At 38.4% G+C, this 20,575-nt stretch overlaps 1 protein-coding gene across 4 annotated transcripts in view; it reads left to right on the top strand.

The window, feature by feature from the left end:
• The first annotated feature begins 12,247 nt into the window (after positions 1-12,247).
• The window catches only part of LOC106050554 (uncharacterized), a 32,396-nt gene continuing 24,068 nt past the window's right edge, over positions 12,248-20,575 (top strand). The window contains exons 1-3 of one of the 4 annotated variants that reach the window (XM_056038163.1): positions 16,809-17,069; positions 19,215-19,281; positions 20,391-20,533. The gene's annotated coding sequence lies outside the window, so the exon portion shown is untranslated. Of the gene's footprint in view, positions 12,585-16,808; positions 17,070-19,214; positions 19,385-20,390; positions 20,534-20,575 lie in introns of those variants that run through there. The other 3 variants (XM_056038162.1, XM_056038164.1, XM_056038166.1) reach the window with 3 other exon arrangements.

The following is a 20,575-nucleotide window of genomic DNA, read 5'->3' as shown; positions in this document are numbered from 1 at the left end:
AGAACATTCTACTTTACAGAACATTCTACTTCACAGAACATTCTACTTCACAGAACATTCTACTTCACAGAACAGACTTCTACTTCACAGAACAGACTTCTACTTCACTGAACATTCTACTTCACAGAACAGACTTCTACTTCACAGAACAGACTTCTACTTCACAGAACAGACTTCTACTTCACAGAACATTCTACTTCACAGAACAGACTTCTATTTCACAGAACATTCTACTTCACAGAACAGACTTCTACTTCACAGAACAGACTTCTACTTCACAGAACAGACTTCTACTTCACAGAACAGACTTCTACTTCACAGAACAGACTTCTACTTCACAGAACAGACTTCTACTTCACAGAACAGACTTCTACTTCACAGAACAGACTTCTACTTTACAGAACAGACTTCTACTTCACAGAACAGACTTCTACTTCACAGAACAGACTTCTACTTCACAGAACAGACTTCTACTTCACAGAACAGACTTCTACTTCACAGAACAGACTTCTACTTCACAGAACAGACTTCTATTTCACAGAACATTCTACTTCACAGAACAGACTTCTACTTCACAGAACAGACTTCTACTTCACAGAACATTCTACTTCACAGAACATTCTACTTCACAGAACATTCTACTTCACAGAACATTCTACTTCACAGAACATTCTACTTCACAGAACAGACTTCTACTTCACAGAACATTCTACTTCACAGAACATTCTACTTCACAGAACATTCTACTTCACAGAACATTCTACTTCACAGAACAGACTTCTACTTCACAGAACAGACTTCTACTTCACAGAACAGACTTCTACTTCACAGAACATTCTACTTCACAGAACATTCTACTTCACAGAACAGACTTCTACTTCACAGAACAGACTTCTACTTCACAGAACATTCTACTTCACAGAACAGACTTCTACTTCACAGAACAGACTTCTACTTCACAGAACATTCTACTTCACAGAACAGACTTCTACTTCACAGAACAGACTTCTACTTCACAGAACAGACTTCTATTTCACAGAACATTCTACTTCACAGAACAGACTTCTACTTCACAGAACAGACTTCTACTTCACAGAACATTCTACTTCACAGAACATTCTACTTCACAGAACATTCTACTTCACAGAACATTCTACTTCACAGAACATTCTACTTCACAGAACAGACTTCTACTTCACAGAACATTCTACTTCACAGAACATTCTACTTCACAGAACATTCTACTTCACAGAACATTCTACTTCACAGAACAGACTTCTACTTCACAGAACAGACTTCTACTTCACAGAACATTCTACTTCACAGAACATTCTACTTCACAGAACAGACTTCTACTTCACAGAACAGACTTCTACTTCACAGAACATTCTACTTCACAGAACAGACTTCTACTTCACAGAACAGACTTCTACTTCACAGAACATTCTACTTCACAGAACAGACTTCTACTTCACAGAACAGACTTCTACTTCACAGAACATTCTACTTCACATAACAGACTTCTACTTCACAGAACAGACTTCTACTTCACAGAACAGACTTCTACTTCACTGAACATTCTACTTCACAGAACAGACTTCTACTTCACAGAACATTCTACTTCACAGAACAGACTTCTACTTCACAGAACAGACTTCTACTTCACAGAACATTTTACTTCACAGAACAGACTTCTACTTCACAGAACAGACTTCTACTTCACAGAACATTCTACTTCACAGAACATTCTACTTCACAGAACATTCTACTTCACAGAACAGACTTCTACTTCACAGAACATTCTACTTCACAGAACATTCTACTTCACAGAACATTCTACTTCACAGAACATTCTACTTCACAGAACAGACTTCTACTTCACAGAACATTCTACTTCACAGAACAGACTTCTACTTCACAGAACATTCTACTTCACAGAACATTCTACTTCACAGAACAGACTTCTACTTCACAGAACATTCTACTTCACAGAACATTCTACTTCACATAACAGACTTCTACTTCACAGAACATTCTACTTCACAGAACCGGCAAGGATAATATAAGAAGAGATGTTAGTTTGTTAGTTCAACACTTTCAATGAAATTTAAGCCTCTTGTGTTGACATGTATGGAAAGGATTTTTTATTTTTTACTTCAAGAAATCTAAAATTTCCTAATATAGAGTTGCCTGACTACTATAGACTTTGCACTGTCATCACTGCCCACTTCCCTCCCCTGTGGCTTGCAGATGCTTTGTTATATGTGCTAGGACATTATAATATTGATTACTGGAGGAACATGTGATACTTCTAAAACAAATTTATTTAGAAAGCCTACTGTTAGACTTTTGTTGAAACACTTAGTATATAAAATAAAGAAAATATTGAAATATTACACAAAGTTGTATATTTGATTCTTAATTGAAGCATGTCTTTCCAGTAGACTAGTGACACGTGGCTACCTGAAGACCTATTACATTTTCCAAGTTCTTGGCTTAGTGCATTGGTCTGCTAATGTCTTTGGACATTAAATTTCTTTTTTTAGAATTACAACAATAAAAGAGGGACTGCAGAGGAAAAAAAGTTTAAAATTTAATGACAAAACATGATGTTACGCAACATTTAATGAAACAAAATATGTGTACGACATGAATGTACAATACTAATTAAAGGCCAGTATATGTTTTCCTTTATCATTTAACGTTTGATTCCACTTGTGTTAATACACCTCATTTTTATATAAGCAAATCTACACAACAGCTATAAAATAAAATACAGACGTTACTTCAAAAAAGATGATTACATTCTACGCGTCCTAAAAGTAGTAAAAACTAATACAGAAAACAGTGTAGTCAAGATTTGGCCATCTTTAAATTTGTTCTAAATTCAGAAAATATTTTTAACTAAAAATCCTTTTTAAAAATGTTATTGATACCGGTGCTGTTTTTTTTTTTTAAATGGTAAACCTTCTTCCTCTCAAAATAAAAACGACTGTTGCTAAAGACGGATTAGTTGTAACAAGTGACGCCCAGTTTTTGAAGGTCATGTAAATTTCTAACATGTCATGGGCCGGATGAGCAACAAAATTTATTGAGTCTTCAACACACATTGTAACATTCGTTTCAAGAGGATGAATAGCACCACGTCACGAGCCAGATATGACGTCACGAGCTGGATATGACGTCACGAGCTGGATATGACGTCACGAGCTGGATATGACTAGTAGTTTGGACATCTCCGGTCAGTAATATATTGTTACATATAAATCTATGTTCTCCCATATGGTGGTGAAAGTTGGACACTGAACGCTGAGGCCGAAAGAAGAATTCAAACTTTTGAGAGTAAATGAGTTTGTTTTTTTTAACTAGTCTGGCTGGCAAAAAGGATGCACTTCTCAATACTGTGAATAGACGAAAGCTGAGCAAGTTCGGTTCAATTGTTTGTTGTTTGTAAAATGTTTTACATGTTTCGGATGTTCCTTCAGAGTTGAAGATAGTTTACTTCCTAGTCCAAACCTCCCGCAGGACGACGGGGGATGATAGCGGGCAGAGTTTGAACCCTCGACCGTCGATAAATCCGAACGACAGTCCAGCACGCAAACCGCACGACCAGGCAGCCATCCAATTGTAGTTGGCTGTCAAAAGTCATCCTTCAAGGTACACTGAAGGGAGCACAAAGAACGGGTCGTCCAAAGAAAAGTTGGCAGGACTTTGTGAACGGCCTTGACATCCTGCTAAGAACATCCGGGGAAGTGGATTTGGGTGAAGTGAAATGTCAAACCCTACGTCGATAGTCAAAGGGACGGAAGAAATGCCAGAGATTGTTCGTATTGGTTGTCTGCTTGGTCATGGGGTATTCTCTTTAAACTGTCGCCTCGATGGTCAAGGTTCGAACCCTAGCCACCTCCAACCCCACAGTCCCGTTGGATGTTTGTCGCTCTGGTCGTGTCAGTTATGCTATAGGCTACTTTTAATTGCATATGTTAGACAAAAATAGTGAAAACAAGAGAACATAACATTTTCTAAAGAAATTTTTAATATTTTGCATTTTTAGGGAAGCAACATGGCTATCGAAAAGCAGAGACCATACAAACCTCATTAGATGAAGAGTTTTATTTTGTTGGTAAAGTCCTTGGTTTTGAGCCATCAGATTTATCACTAAGAGTAAAGCAGAAAAGCTTTGATGGGCAGCATCTTTGTTGACCCAGTGATCCATCAAACTTATGGAACAAGTGATTGAGAAGATGTTCATTACAGTGCTTATGTCTGGCAACACTGAATGACTTACATTTTTAGTTCATGCTTTTCAAAATTTGGTGATAAAAGCTGAATTGAAGCCTTCATCTCTGGACAGTAGTCATGCTGTTTATTATTGCCGGTATTATTATTGCTATTGATTAGCACAACTTCCATGCTCCTATAGCAAGCACAGTGCATTCTGGGTCAATATCTTTTGTAAACATAAAGGGGGGGGGGTGGAGGAAATCTGTGAGTTCTTCCTTTAGGCTCTATGCAAGCAAATCAAGTCCATTAAAAATACCTAGTGATTTCAATTTAAGCTCTCCTCACTTAGATAGTCAAGCAGTTTATAGCTTAGCATTTATACATTCAGTTTATAGCTTAGCATTTATTTATTTGTTTTAAAGCTTAGCTGTTAGGATGTAAATAAAGACAAAATGTTGTTCGTCGTGCTGTACAGTCAACATTCAGACATTAACAACTGAGATGCTTTGAAACTATCAACAAAGTCCAATGACTCATTAGATCAGCAATATAGGCCAGGGTTTGCATATAGTCCACACTGTGGCACATCTGACCTGTCAGCCACTCATTAACACTGATGGAGTCGTGTCTAATATAATATAAATAAATAATAGGTCTGGTTGGGAGATTTGTAAACAATTTTTTTCTTCCTTGTGAAAACCATTGCAACGCAGACGACCGCATGCCAAAGGCGATGAAGAGAATAGATTAGATTTGCGGTCGAGGGGCGGACTGGGCTCTAGGTCGGCAGCCAGTCTAGGAGATAGAAACTCCAAAATAAAGCCTACAGCCTTTTGATGTCTACAGCTATCTCAGACTACTGTGCCACTGTGGTCGACACTTGACATAAAGAAAGGGTTTTGGTCTGTGCACTCCATATTCCACTATAAATAGACAGTGCAGGCTGGATGCCTTGCAGTGTGTCTCGAATCACCCCGAGTACCGAATCTTCTTTGGTGATTGTAATGGAAGATTGCGTAAAAGAGGTGACTTGAGCACTATAAAGATCAACTCAGGCGCCATTTCGAGAGCTCCCACAAAGGTTGCGGGACTCATATGTGAGACCCAAAAGAAAGCCCTTATTGAAGAGATGCGTAGAAGACGGAAAGAAAGCTTAAATAGACCGCCGGCGGACAACGGCTTTGTCTGCACGAGATGCGGAGAAACATGTAGGTCGCAACTGAATTTGCGTAGTCATGTGAAACACTGAACTCATCCTTAATCTTTGGAATAGAAGAAATGGACATTGTTATTAAACTTGTAGAATGGGGGGGGGGGCGGACGTAACAGCCGAAAACTTGTTCTTGTTAATTGAAAACATTTTTAGTCGATTGATACGTTAAGAAGGTCTACAATTTTTTAGTTTTAAAGACATTATTACTTGCACGAAGTCATAACTAAAGTAGATACATGGCTTTAAAATAATTACTTACAAAATTGTTGCATTACTAGTACGGTATTAGAATGTCTTTTGTTCAATGTGCCCATACATACAGACTACTCGATTTCTTTGTCACACACTTTTATTTCTGTGTGGAGGCCCACAAACGTGTTCTTCAACCCGGACCCACGCTTGCTACGCCACTGCATTGCATATTATTCTTTCAATCAAAAACTGTTGGCTTGTGTAGTCCCCGATCTAGCACTATATTTTTTTTAGTAACGCGTGGGAAAACTAAAGCTAGAAAAGTCTCTATGGTGTTTGTTTGAACCATCACTTGACATCACGTTTGCTTAACACACGTGCTTAACCCGACATAAACAATTCAAGAACTTGACAACTCCATTGGACCTCATTCACCAATCGTAAACAAACAACATTTAGCCACGTGATAATATTGATAAAACAATGAAAAAAAAAAGTATCACGTGACAGCCTTTATGGATTGCGTAATTTGTCTAGAAGAGATAGAGAGGCTAAATGTTGTTTGTTTACGATAAGTGAATGAGGTCCATTTCCAAATAAGGGACTACTTTAATACTATAGCTTTATGCTCTAACGAATGTAATATATTACATCCAAATACTGTACAATTAACCCTTTACCGTTGTACTCAACTTGAACTGGACTCTGTCTCGACTGTCCCGGACCGACACCTTTCGATGTAGGGGTCACGGAAGTCATGCCCGTACTAACTTCACTCTGGACTCCCTACTGTGTCGCACTGTCTTGCTGTGGATCAACAGTACCGGTACTCGACTGAGGCGTCTTAACTCTGACACAATCTAAAGAAAGTGTTCAACCATGGTGCAACGATTATGCTATACAAGTGCAACATAAAAAGTCGCATCGACCGATAACTATGATACTTTTTAACTCTTTCTCTCCAAATGGATGCTGCCAACGTTGATTTGACTCCCATTAAACTAAATTGATGTTTTGATTTATAAACTTTAATTTGTGTTGTGTAAAAAGAGCATGCCAGCTCCTTTAATTCAATAACAAATATAACATCCTCTGATGACATAAAACAAATATTGAAGTTTAATCATAGCAGGATAGTGAACTACAAATGAGGGAAACGAATAATAGTCCTACTATCGGAACGAGAACAATAATTACGGAGAGAAAGAGTTAAGAGCTATAAAATTTTATTTTTACAGCCAATGATAGTCATGTTTCATCAATACCATTTCAATTTATATATATATATTTATTCTGCCTTCTTTCTGCCCTCCTTTAGACGTAACCCTAAGGGTGACTGCATGCTTAGGGGAGCTGAAGCGCTGTAAAGGCCTATCGGGTGCCATGATGATGTTCGCCTTCACTAGCTTAGATGAAAGCAGGCCGCTGGAGAGAAATTAGAGTCCCAAAGAAAAGCCCCTTCCAAAGGCATGCACGGAGGACGAAAAAATAACTTAGGCCTACATAGACCCCAGATCGAATTAAGTCTTTGTCTGCACCGGGTGGAGCCAGGGCCGGATTTAAGTACGTGGAGGCCCCAGGGCAAGATTTTGTGGAAGCCCCCTACAATTTTTCAAAAGCTTTAAGATCCACTTATGAATGATTATATCTAAAAGCATGTTATATTTTAGAAGAAAGAAACAGTTCTTATAAATTTAATCTCACTTTCCCTTTAAACAATAATTAATATGCATATTTTAGTTTCAAAAGTGTAGGCCTATAATTGTTCAGTTCTTGGAGTGAAAAGCCCTTGGAAGACTCACTGACGAAAACCCGGATATGCACCGGCCAAACTGGTGAAAGCGCCTTAAAAAGATAACCCGAGAGCTTTAGGCCAACGAAACAATCTATCTATAAATAAGGCAACATTTAACAAGGTGGACGCGTTGAAAATCAACAAAAATTTAGTGTGAATGACATAATAACAAATATCAATGCATTAAATCGGGACAGTCAGAGGTGTAGCTAGGAATTTTCCATTGTTTGGGGTTCCGGGGGGCTTGACCTCTTTGGGGGGCCCTGCATTTTGCGTAATATTTAATTTTTAATGTAAAAAAAAAACACTCCTTTGGGGGCCCCCTCAAGTGAGGCCCGGGGGATTTTCAAATTCTTCCCGCTCCTTCTCATCCCATTCTAGCTACGCCACAGGGGACAGGAAACATCCAGCCGGAAGAAAACGATTTATGACTTAATAACTCACGAATAGAGAGACAATAGGATGATACACAGTTGTCTCCATTGAACTAATACGAAATGATAGAGAGCATGCTTAACACTCCTGCAGGACTATAATGAGACAGGGCTGTAGTGTAAACGAAAATTCGTAAAAAATGGAAAAGACTGAAATATATCTTGTAGCAAGAAGCTTATTCCAAATCGAGGTCAATTAGTTTACTTTGTGCAGAACCACAGTCCTTACCTGTCTACGATCTATTGGCAGAGGGCGGTACTGCTGCAGACCTGCCACATCACCAGAAAATTCCTCAGTGGAAACTGTTAAAGGGACTACGATGAATTTTGTTTCTCTTTAGCGAAACTCGACCCTGGCAGCGCCAGAGAATGACTACTCGTTCATTTCTAACATAATAATAATAACATTCTCGATGCCTGTCAGAGGGCGGTACTTCTGCAGACCTGCCACATCACCAGAAAATTCCTCGGTGGAAACTGATAAACGGACTACGATGAATTTTGTTTCCCCTTTATCGAAACTCGACCCTGGTTTCGCCAGAGAATGAATACTCGCTCTTTTAATAATAATAATAATAATATTTGGCAAATATAGGCAAAGAGTTAATAAAATCCTCAACACCAAACTGTCTGGCAGTAATCTCATCACTGCAATAAACAGCTGGGCCGTCCCTGTGCTCCTTTACACGTTCGGTGTGATCAAATGGACTGACACCGACCTACATGACATTGACAGACTCACTAGAAAATTACTAACCAAGTTTCGATGCCTACACCCCAAGTCCTCCACCATAAGGTTATACCTGCCCAGGAAGGATGGGGGTCGTGGATTGCAGAACATCTTCAAATTGTGTAAGAAGCAAGTTTTAAAAATACGATCAAAACTGCTCGCCTCCAGCAACAAATTAGTTTCCTTCCTACGGAAATACGACTCCGATGCAACCCCTCTGAACCTACACAATGTTGATGTCAATATCGGTTTGGACGACGTAGGGCATGAGATTCGCCAATGGGAAGAAAAAACACTCCACGGAAAATTTCCGGCTTCATTACATGGGGACAACATCGACAAGGCTGCTTCCTTAACATGGCTCAAAGCAGGTCATCTCTACCCTGAAACAGAAGGCTTTGTTACAGCAATACAGGACAGAGTAATCAGGACACAAAATTACGAGAAGCATATCCTGAAACTCAATGTTGTCGACAAATGCCGAAAATGTGGAAATGTGGGCGAGTCGATTGAACACATTATGGCAGGATGTCCAGCCCTATCAGAATCAGCCTACCTAGGTCGGCATAACCAAGTTGCAAAGTTAATACACCAACACTTGGCTTTGACGTACAAATTGATCGGTAAGGACACTCCCCCTTATTATAAATACTCTCCGCAAGAGGTTCTCGAGTCTACTGATCATCTGCTGTACTGGGATAGGCCTATTCTGACCGACAAAACGGTAGATTTCAATCGCCCGGATCTGCTGTTCATCGATAAAAAAGAAAAAACCGCTACCATTGTCGATATCGCCGTACCACTGTCTCATAATTTAAGAAAAACTGAGATAGAAAAACAAAGAAAATATGGGAACCTAGGCTTGGAGATTAAGCGTCTATGGAATTTGTCCAAAATAACAATATACCCCATTGTTATATCAACCGAGGGGATAATAACAACTGACCTCACAGACACCTTCAAGGCCCTTAACATTCCTAGGAACATCTTCGTTGCCTGTCAGAGGGCGGTACTGCTGCAGACCTGCCACATCACCAGAAAATTCCTCAGTGGAAACTGTTAAAGGGACTACGATGAATTTTGTTTCTCTTTAGCGAAACTCGACCCTGGCAGCGCCAGAGAATGACTACTCGTTCATTTCTAACATAATAATAATTGTCCGTATGGAAATTTGTCTTACAATTTGTGCATTACACCAAACAAAAAACATTATAACAATAAGAAACCAAAGTGTACATTCACACCAGACTCTCTCATAATTTACATGTGACAAAGTTTATACAAGATTGTTCTTATTTAATGATTTGATTGCCAGGGGGTGACGAGGATAATGACCACAAAGGGCTTTTTATTAGAGAAAACTACAAAACATTGCAACACGAGAGACAGTGAAGTGTTACAGTAATGCTGCTAATTTCTCTTGTATATATATCATCACATAATCTTTGATGCTCTCGCTGAGAGCATAAGGACTGAGTCAGCCTTTAACAAGAGAAAGATAACCATATAAGTAATAATTACTTTAGAATTCATTAGATAGGACAATTTTAAATTGAATTAAAAACGTCAACAAATTGGACAGAACACAAATCGTGTAGGTAAACGTTGTTTGATGAGTGGAGTGTTACTGGTTAAACGTCAGAGTTACTAGTTGAACGCCAGTTACCGGTTAAACGTCAGAGTTACTAGTTGAACGCCAGTTACTGGTTAAACGTCAGAGTTAGGCCTACTAGTTGAACGCCAGTTACTGGTTGAACGTCAGAGTTACTAGTTGAACGCCAGTTACTGGTTGAACGTCAGAGTTACTAGTTGAACGCCAGTTACAGGTTGAACGTCAGAGTTACTAGTTGAACGCCAGTTACTGGTTGAACGTCAGAGTTACTAGTTGAGCGCCAGTTACTGGTTAAACGTCAGAGTTACTAGTTGAACGCCAGTTACTGGTTAAACGTCAGAGTTACTAGTTGAACGCCAGTTACTGGTTAAACGTCAGAGTTACTAGTTGAACGCCAGTTACCGGTTAAACGTCAGAGTTACTAGTTGAACGCCAGTTACTGGTTAAACGTCAGAGTTAGGCCTACTAGTTGAACGCCAGTTACTGGTTGAACGTCAGAGTTACTAGTTGAACGCCAGTTACTGGTTGAACGTCAGAGTTACTAGTTGAACGCCAGTTACAGGTTGAACGTCAGAGTTACTAGTTGAACGCCAGTTACTGGTTGAACGTCAGAGTTACTAGTTGAACGCCAGTTACTGGTTAAACGTCAGAGTTACTAGTTGAACGCCAGTTACTGGTTAAACGTCAGAGTTACTAGTTGAACGCCAGTTACTGGTTAAACGTCAGAGTTACTAGTTGAAAGCCAGTTACTGGTTAAACGTCAGAGTTACTAGTTGAACGCCAGTTACTGGTTGAACGTCAGAGTTACTAGTTGAACGCCAGTTACAGGTTGAACGTCAGAGTTACTAGTTGAACGCCAGTTACTGGTTGAACGTCAGAGTTACTAGTTGAACGCCAGTTACTGGTTAAACGTCAGAGTTACTAGTTGAACGCCAGTTACTGGTTAAACGTCAGAGTTACTAGTTGAACGCCAGTTACTGGTTAAACGTCAGAGTTACTAGTTGAAAGCCAGTTACTGGTTAAACGTCAGAGTTACTAGTTGAACGCCAGTTACTGGTTAAACGTCAGAGTTACTAGTTGAGCGCCAGTTACTGGTTAAACGTCAGAGTTACTAGTTGAACGCCAGTTACTGGTTAAACGTCAGAGTTACTAGTTGAACGCCAGTTACTGGTTAAACGTCAGAGTTACTAGTTGAACGCCAGTTACCGGTTAAACGTCAGAGTTACTAGTTGAACGCCAGTTACTGGTTAAACGTCAGAGTTAGGCCTACTAGTTGAACGCCAGTTACTGGTTGAACGTCAGAGTTACTAGTTGAACGCCAGTTACTGGTTGAACGTCAGAGTTACTAGTTGAACGCCAGTTACAGGTTGAACGTCAGAGTTACTAGTTGAACGCCAGTTACTGGTTGAACGTCAGAGTTACTAGTTGAACGCCAGTTACTGGTTAAACGTCAGAGTTACTAGTTGAACGCCAGTTACTGGTTAAACGTCAGAGTTACTAGTTGAACGCCAGTTACTGGTTAAACGTCAGAGTTACTAGTTGAAAGCCAGTTACTGGTTAAACGTCAGAGTTACTAGTTGAACGCCAGTTACTGGTTAAACGTCAGAGTTACTAGTTGAGCGCCAGTTACTGGTTAAACGTCAGAGTTACTAGTTGAACGCCAGTTACTGGTTAAACGTCAGAGTTACTAGTTGAACGCCAGTTACTGGTTGAACAGCAGATTTTGTTCACTTCTAGGAAGACAAACATTGGGCCTTATCATTTCGAGGCCTCATGCTATCTATCTATCTATCTATCTATCTCTCTCTCTCTCTCTCTCTCTCTCTATATATATATATATATATATATATAAAGAGAGAGAGAGAGAGAGAGAGGGGGGGGAGAGACAGGGATTCACTGCATTAAATGACGACCAATTTGTGATTTCATTAGGTCTACTCGCACTGTTCAACGTGCGCCAGGCAGGTGACAAAAAAAAAGCAGTGACAAAAAGGAGGGCACTCACGGAACTTGCATTCGAAATAGGTTCTTTAATCTGATTTACATAGGATTACCAAAACAAAAGAATCTCGGAAGCAGCTTACGTGAATTTTAATGTGTGAAATTGACGATTCTATTTTGTTTTCTTTTGGGACATTCCTTTTTTCTTTTTAAAAGGACGCAACTACAAACTGTCTAGTTTCTAATTTAATATCAGTTTGTGGCAGAAAATTGCAATAAAACTTTCGTAAAGGCACTCTACTGTATTGGAAAATATCAAGCTTTATATCGTGAAAGAAAGTCTACAAGCCTATTTCGCATTTAGGACTATAAGAGCAGTAGACTCAACAAAATGATTTGGAAAATGAAGACCTTTCTGGGTTCAGTGATTTTGCTATCAACGTGTAAGTAACATTTTAACAAATCAATTAGGTCTGCTTTTAATGTTCATTGTGTGTTCATTTTAGAGAGTCCATCCGATTACTTTTTTTTTGTATTGTAGCCTACTGGTATATAATCAAAGTCCAAAACACAACAATAGGAGAAACTGTAATTTCTTTTTTGTCTTTCGAGTTTCGGATTTTTTTTTTCAGAAATAATTACACCATAGTCAAATTTACTGTGCGGCGGAAGGGTTCAAACACGAACCATCGTAACGACAGTCCGAGGCGCATACCATAAGACCAGGCACTGGCAGGCAGCTATCCATATTTCACATTATATGGACTGCAGTTCCTTAAGTAGGCTATCTGTTAAAAATCATCTTATTTTACTTTTTAAAGAATAGTCAATGTTTTGTTATGTTTTAGAAATATAGATTCGATATTATATTATTAGCGATATCTATTGATAGTTTATCTGAAAATTAATAATTAATAAATATAAAATAAATATAAATAATAAATATAAAGATTGGGTGGGGAGGGGGGGGACATATTTGTGAATTAAAAAAAAAAGAACAAAGAGTGTAAATAAAAATCTTAAATTTAAAAACAGAAAATTAAGAGACGTCCTTTCATCTTCTAAATTGGACCAGCAACAAAATCAATTCAAAACATTCTTTTCAAGAAAACATTTCAACATAGCCGCCATGCCCATTTCTACCCCGCCTACATGGCTATATTTGAATGAGCTTCATGAACAGAAATGTCTAAGAAAAATCGGAAAAATCTTGGAAGCCACCCGCTCCATCAGAAGTGGTTGCGAAGTGGGCTACTACTGTCAATCATGACAAGAACAGAGCGGTACAAAAACTCGTCCGTACCTTACTCGGTCAGACTATATCAACGCCAGTCGTTGATCAGGAAACATGAAAAGGACCAAAGTGCCTAAGTGTAATCGCTGAATGAACTCTTTATGTTGTGTCTGTTCTATTTATTTATGTGTATGTTTCTGTTGTGTTGTCTTTATATGAGAAAAGAGTCCAAATTTCCATGTTGATCAATGAAGCAGTCTTAGTCTTAGTATTTATTGCGTTGCAACAGTCAAAACGATTATCCCCCACCCCCACCCCCATATAAAAATTAATATGCAGCCTCGTTTGCTCTTCACATTATCGGCCAGTGTCTCCTCCTACTTTGGGCTTATTTTAACTTGTTCTACCGTCGCCAGGAGAAAGCTCTTTACAACTCAAAAGCAGTGTTCCCCCAACCCCCCCCCCAAGCCCACTAAAAAGTGACAAAGGGCAGCGCCAACATACTTTTTGTTTTCCATCTAGAGCCGAGGTTCTCAATGTAACTGGCCTTTTGACGTGGTATTAGTATTACACATAAGGCTAGTCACTAAGATGTAGAAACGTGTATCACAATCAATGTGTCGCGAATGCTGTAGAATGCTGGGTTCGTGCTGCCTGGAGTCACACTTGACACGTAACAAACACAAATGGTATAGTTCCGTGGATTGACTAGAATCCGAATTGTAGCAGACAAGACATAACGTTTATTCAATGACAATATGCTGCACTTCATAGTAGTTACAAAAATGATCAAATGCATAGAAATATAGTTACGTCCGCGTAACAGCGGTACCAAATATATCCAATATACTAAGTCCTCAAGAGCAGGTGTATATATATACTTTACTATCAAATCACGTCCGCATCACAGCGGGTAACAATTAACTTCAATAATATGTATCCAGCTCTAAGTACAGAAAATAACTCTGCTGTAAGTACAGAAAATAACTATCAAAATACGTGTACTGTCTCAAGTCCCATAAACGACTCAACTGACTAAAAGTTACTACTGTTTTCAAGTGACTGCCCTACTCAACTGACTTAAGGTTACTACTGACTAAAAGTTAATTTAGTCATTCTTACTTCTTTCTATATCAGAGGTTTCACGTGTCTTTCACCTTGTTGACCCGAGGTGAACATATAGCAGGCAATATCAACCGAGACTGTGACACTCAACCTGTGGGTCACGACCCCCTTGGGGGTCGATGCACGATTCGCCAGGGGTCGTCAAAGACCATTGAAAATATAGATTCTAATACTGCAAATGCTACGTCATGCTTAAAAAAAATAATCACATAAGTCTGCACCACAAAAATGGTGAATACGAAATAAGTTAAAAAGTAAAAGTTTCCGTTGCGGACTGTAGGGTCCACACAGTACAGGATATCTGTTTCTGTGGCCCACGGTTAACGAGGGTGTCATGTGGCTAGCACAACGACCAACCGCATTTACTTTCCCCAACTAATATCAGGTGGGCCCTACACATTAGAGCTGGGTGGACTTAGAGGCGCCCAAAGATTCCCGAGTTAAAAATCCTAGTCTTCAAAGGGATTCAAACACAGGATTACTGCCTTACCGCTCAGCCACCGCGTCTACCGAATAAGAAATAGAATAGTAAAAAAAAAATGCATGTCACAAAGATGCAATTTTATTTATTTATAATTTAATCATAATCAGAACTATTTATTTCAAGACTACAATGACAATTGTTTCATGTTGAAACCTAAAACATGGCAACGCATATCAAATATTTACATCAAGTGAACTGTTTTAGAACATTATCAAAAGCACAGCTACTTAGGCTTATGATTTTTACGGTTGGGGGTCGCCGCATTAAGTAGGCTATATAGGCTAATATGGGCATATTGGGTGAGAAAATTTGAACGGTAACATTGTAGCCCTATCTTTGTGGGCTACCTCCGTAAGTTGTGGGCTAAACATTGTAGCCCTATTTTTTGTTGGCTACCTCCGTAAATTGTAGGCCTAATAATGTAGCCCTATCTTTGTCGGCTACCTCCTTGAGGTGAGGGCCTAACATTGTATATATGTAGGCTATACTTCCTTAAATTATATCCTAACATCGAATATTCGTATGCTACTCCCATAAGTTGGACTACAATGTAGGTTACATTATAGGCCCTATAGCTCCTAAGTTGTAGCATTGTAAAATTGTAGACTTCGTCCATAAATTGATGTACGCTGTTAAAATGTGTTAATGTACGTAGGTGACATCATTTCTATAAAATTATATAGTGGGTATGCAGATGAGATTGTTTGTAATTTTAAAAAAAAAATGTTCCTGATGTTGCTTCAGAGTTAAAGAAAATGTTGATTTACTACCTAATCCAAACCTCCCGCAGGACGACGGGGTTGGCAGCGGGCAGGGTATCAACCCGGGACCATCGACAAGTCCTAACGACAGTCCAGCGCGCATAACGCATGACAAGGCAGCCACCCTTGTAGACCATATAGGCCTATTTATATTTAATTATGACGTGTTTACGAAAATGCAAGACCCGCGCACTATAGGCCTATACCCTCACCTTTAATTCAATTTAAACTTTTTAACAAAATATGCATGTCAAATAAAAGAGGCTAAATGGGATTAATATAAAATAACGTTACTCGATTATTCTCTTCACCAATAAAGCCTAACGTGATTATATATATATATATATATATATATATATATATATATATATATATATATATATATATATATATATATATATATATATATATATATATATAGCCTATCATCTATTAAATTAATATTAGCCTTTTAATACAAGTTTGAAGCCGGAAAAGTTTGATTTCTATAGGTATACGAAATTCTACCCAAGAGAATGGTCGCACTTATGACAATAGCTTAATTAATTAATTGTGCCTACATTTACAGCCCTCTCCTCTCACATGTTCATACATGAGAATGACAAAATAGAGCAGTGAGATTCATAACAAACGAATATTCACATTTGACTAGAGTAACACCTTTAGTAAAATCACTAAATTTAGAAAGCCTTCAGGACAGAAGGCGCAAAAGTAAAGTAGCAATCATACATAAAACACTGAACCATAATCTTCAAATACAAAAACAAAATTTAATAAAATACTCTGAAAGACACAAAGATAAAGGCACATTCCTCGTCCCATATGCTAGGACAAATTTGTACAAATACTCCTTCTTCCCTAGTGCTATTAGAGCATGGAATGGGTTGCCTGAGTTAGCCAGGAAAACCAGTGACTTGGCAGAATTTAAGTCATTGGTTAATATGCATGACTAAATGCATGACGCGTAGGACGTAATCATCTTCTTTTTTGAAGTAACGTCTGTATTATATAAGATAAGATAAGACTTTCTGACGGAAAACTTCTGACTATTATGGGGAAAACATTTTTTTTTTGGTCTACGAAGTTACTAGATCTATATAACAGTTTGATAACCACTGCCACTGCGTATTTACCCCGTTTAGATTTAGCTAATTAACAAATTAGCATCGAAGCTCGTGTTTAGTAAGTGTTCTTGGTGCTTATTCAGTTACTGCTAACCTGGACAGCTTCCGTTTGCCCGGTGATTGTTTATCGAAACATTGAATGCACCTTGTGCGATTGTCTGGCTATAGAATATCAACACCAACACATAGTGACATAGCAGGTAAGTTAAATTTTTTTTTTCAAATATATAGTGATTTTAGTCTAGACTCCGCTGCTAAAAGCGGAGGAAATTACCTATATATTAACCAATTTGGATTTATTATATAAGAATATAGATCTAGTGTAGATATAAAAAAAAATGAATTTAATAAGCATAACTTAAGACTTAACTTCTTAAGACGTAAGCCGGCATTTAAGCAGTCTAATGACTCTCTAGAAATAGATCTAGATCTAGGACTAGATCTAGAATTCTAGATCTAGAATCTATGTCTAGTTGAATAGTTCTAAAATTCAAAATCATTGGACACTGCCCTTCATCATTCATTCATGCAATCATGATTCACTCAATTGTCTCAATGACTCATTATTGACATCATAAATGATCATTTTTTACATTCAGTGGCATCTTCAAAAACCTTCAAAACCTACACATTTCATTTGTACAATTACTACAATCTAGAGAATCTAGTCATAGTGACAGGTCTGACAGTCATACATGTTAATATTATTATTGACTTAAATTTAAACTCTGCTAACTCTTTGGTTTTCCTGGCTGATTCAGGCAACCCATTCCATTCTCTAATCAATGGCACTGTTATAGTCATTAGGCAAGAAAAAGCACTTCTTGTATGAATTAGTTCTAGCATATATATATGGAATTTATATGAAATGTGCCTCTATCTATAGATTTTATATAGAGTCTAGATAAGATGTAGATCTATATAGATTTACTTAATTATTCATGCCTTCATGGCATGAAGGCTTGTGTTCAGGAAAGTGGAAAACCCTTTTAAGTATCATATGGGGTAAAACAAAGTTGTTTTCTAGCACCCACACTGTTCAGCATTATGTTTTCTGCTATGCTGACAGATGCATTCACAAATAGAGATACAAGCGGGATAAATATAACATATAGATTTGATGGTGGCCTATACAACCCGAAGCGTCTCAAAGCAAAGTAAAAAAAAAATCAGCAGTAATCAGGGATCTGCTATTTGCCGACAACTGTGCCCAAAATGCCTGTTCTGAAAATTAAATTATCTGCAAAAGATCATTAGTAACTATGTATCGCCAATGCTAGTGCATCCTATTTCAGAATGTCTAAAATGTTTGGAATAGACGGGTATCTCCACATACACAAAGCTAGGGATTTATTGAGCTGTCATCCTCCCGACAGTTCTCTATGCCTAAAAGACCTGGACAGTATATATATATATACTTCCACATGACCCATCTCAGAAAAATACTGAATGTTAAATGGCAAGAAAAGATACCAGATACTGAAGTCCTTCAAAGAGCGGGCCTGCAAAGAATGCACACAATCCCGATGCAGTCCCAGCTGTGATGAGAAGGCCACATCTGCGCAGTAGACGACTGCAGCATCCCTTAACGACTCCTGTATAGCCAATTAAGGGAAGGAAAGCCCTCACAAGGTTGACAAAGAAAACACTTCAGTGACACCCTCAAAGCTTCTCTGAAAGCATTCAGCCTTGACTCAGGCACCAGGGAGACAGAAGCACATAAAACTGGCGCACATATTGCAGGGGGCACTAGAACTTCGCTGGGAGAAGAATAGCGTCAGAGAAAAAAAATCAAAGGCCAATGACACTAGCTCCAGCTGGAATAACCTCCCCAGTGTGCAGCCAAACTTTCCGGGCTCACATGTTTGTAAAATGTTTTACATGTTTTGGGTGTTCCTTCAGAGTTGAAGATTCCAAACCTCCCACAGGACGACGGGGGATGGGAGTGGGCAGGGTTTGAACCCTGGACCATCGATAAATTGGAATGACAGTCCAGCGCGCAAACCGCACGACCAGGCAGCCATCCAAGGTCTCACCAGCCACATCTGGAGGCTCAAAACCCCAGTGCAAAGCCCTCAGCCCCCTGGATGACAAAAGTCATCATCGAACTTCAATGGATGAACTTAATTATAGATTCTTAGATCAAGACTAGTTTGGATCTGCAATAAACTGTTTCTTCACTAATCATAGGTCTAGAATTATATGTATTTAAATTATACTTCCCCCTTCATTTGTCATGGTGTGAAGCTTCTACCTGGGCATTAGCAATGGTTGGGATGATGTCATCATCCACTGATATTTTTTTTCATGGTTGATTCCTAAAGCCTTTGTTTTACATGTTTCAGATGTTCCTTCAGAGTTGAAATAAATGGGCGAAACCTCTTGCAAGATGACGGGGATGGCAGTGGACACGTATGAATCCTGGACCATCGAGGCCACCCAATGGCAATCCAGCACACATACCACATGGCCAGGCAGCTTTTTCATGTTTTGGAATAGCTACAAGGCTGCAGAGGTTTGAATTAAAAGAGTTTTTCTTCTCCTAGGTGGTAGCTAGCCATTGTTAATGAGCCCCTCCTCCCTGAATCTTTCTGGTTCAGACCCAGTTAAACGCCTTCGTCCTTCACCTTTTATTGAAAACAGTTTCCCTTGGCTCAACATCTAAGCCACACTTCTTGGACTAGTTTTCGACATTTTATAGGTATTGGTGTGCTTATTAAAAATAATATCCATTACCACTTAAAAATAAAATAAAAGAAGGCAGTATGTAAAAAAAAAGTTTACAGCCCACAGATCTTTGATCTAGATCTGTTCTATATTCAAGCATCTATAAAAACTTAATAAGAGGACAATTTTGGCAGGTTTTCATCTACAGTTTTAATTTATAATTAAATTATTTCTGATCTTGAGTATTCCATATTCTAGTTAGGCATGTCTGAGATTTTATTAGGGGGCACAGTGGCGGAGTGGTTAAGCACTTGGCTTCTGAACCTGGGGTCCTGGGTTTTAAAACTGGGATTTTGAATTTCAGGATTTTTAGGGCGTTCTTGAATCCACCCAACTCTAATGGGTACCTGACTTTTATTTGAGAAAGTTAAGGCAGTTGGTCGTTGTGCTGGCCACATGACACACTGCTTGTAAACCATTGGCCAAAGAAACAGATGACCTTAACATCATCTGCCTTATAGATAGCAAGGTCTAAAAGGGGAACTTAACTTTTGTAACTCTGAGATTTCAGATATTTAGAAAACATGTTATTATTTACTTACTTGTATAAATATTTTTGATTATATTTTGATTGAGCTTTAACTGCTGGTTTCTTTCATTACAATATTAGTCTGCACATAGACTGATTGATCTGATTTGTTACCGGTACACTGTTTTTACATTTTAGCTTTAAATGTTGATTTCCTTCATTACAGCATTATCTAGATCTGATTTATGACTGTTTTTGTGTGTTAGAAATTAGAAAATTAAAAAATAAATAATTTGTTGATCTAATCAATATTTATAATTTTCAGATCTGAAGCCAGGGTTTTATGGCTCTATAATAAAAACTAAAATGTAACTCTTTGAGCTATTCCAACTTACCTAGATAACAATAAGCTGTCAAATAGTGTACAGGAGACTAACTTTGAAAATAAAGACCTCTGCTTTAACTTAGGTAAGAAAAATAGTAAAGAGTTTGGATTAAATGAATTTCTAC

This window comes from Biomphalaria glabrata, chromosome 8, assembly GCF_947242115.1.
Source record: "Biomphalaria glabrata chromosome 8, xgBioGlab47.1, whole genome shotgun sequence".
NCBI classification, from domain to species: domain Eukaryota; kingdom Metazoa; phylum Mollusca; class Gastropoda; family Planorbidae; genus Biomphalaria; species Biomphalaria glabrata.
The sequence above is the reverse complement of the archived record's forward strand: the minus strand, read 5'-3'. Positions and strand labels throughout refer to the sequence as shown.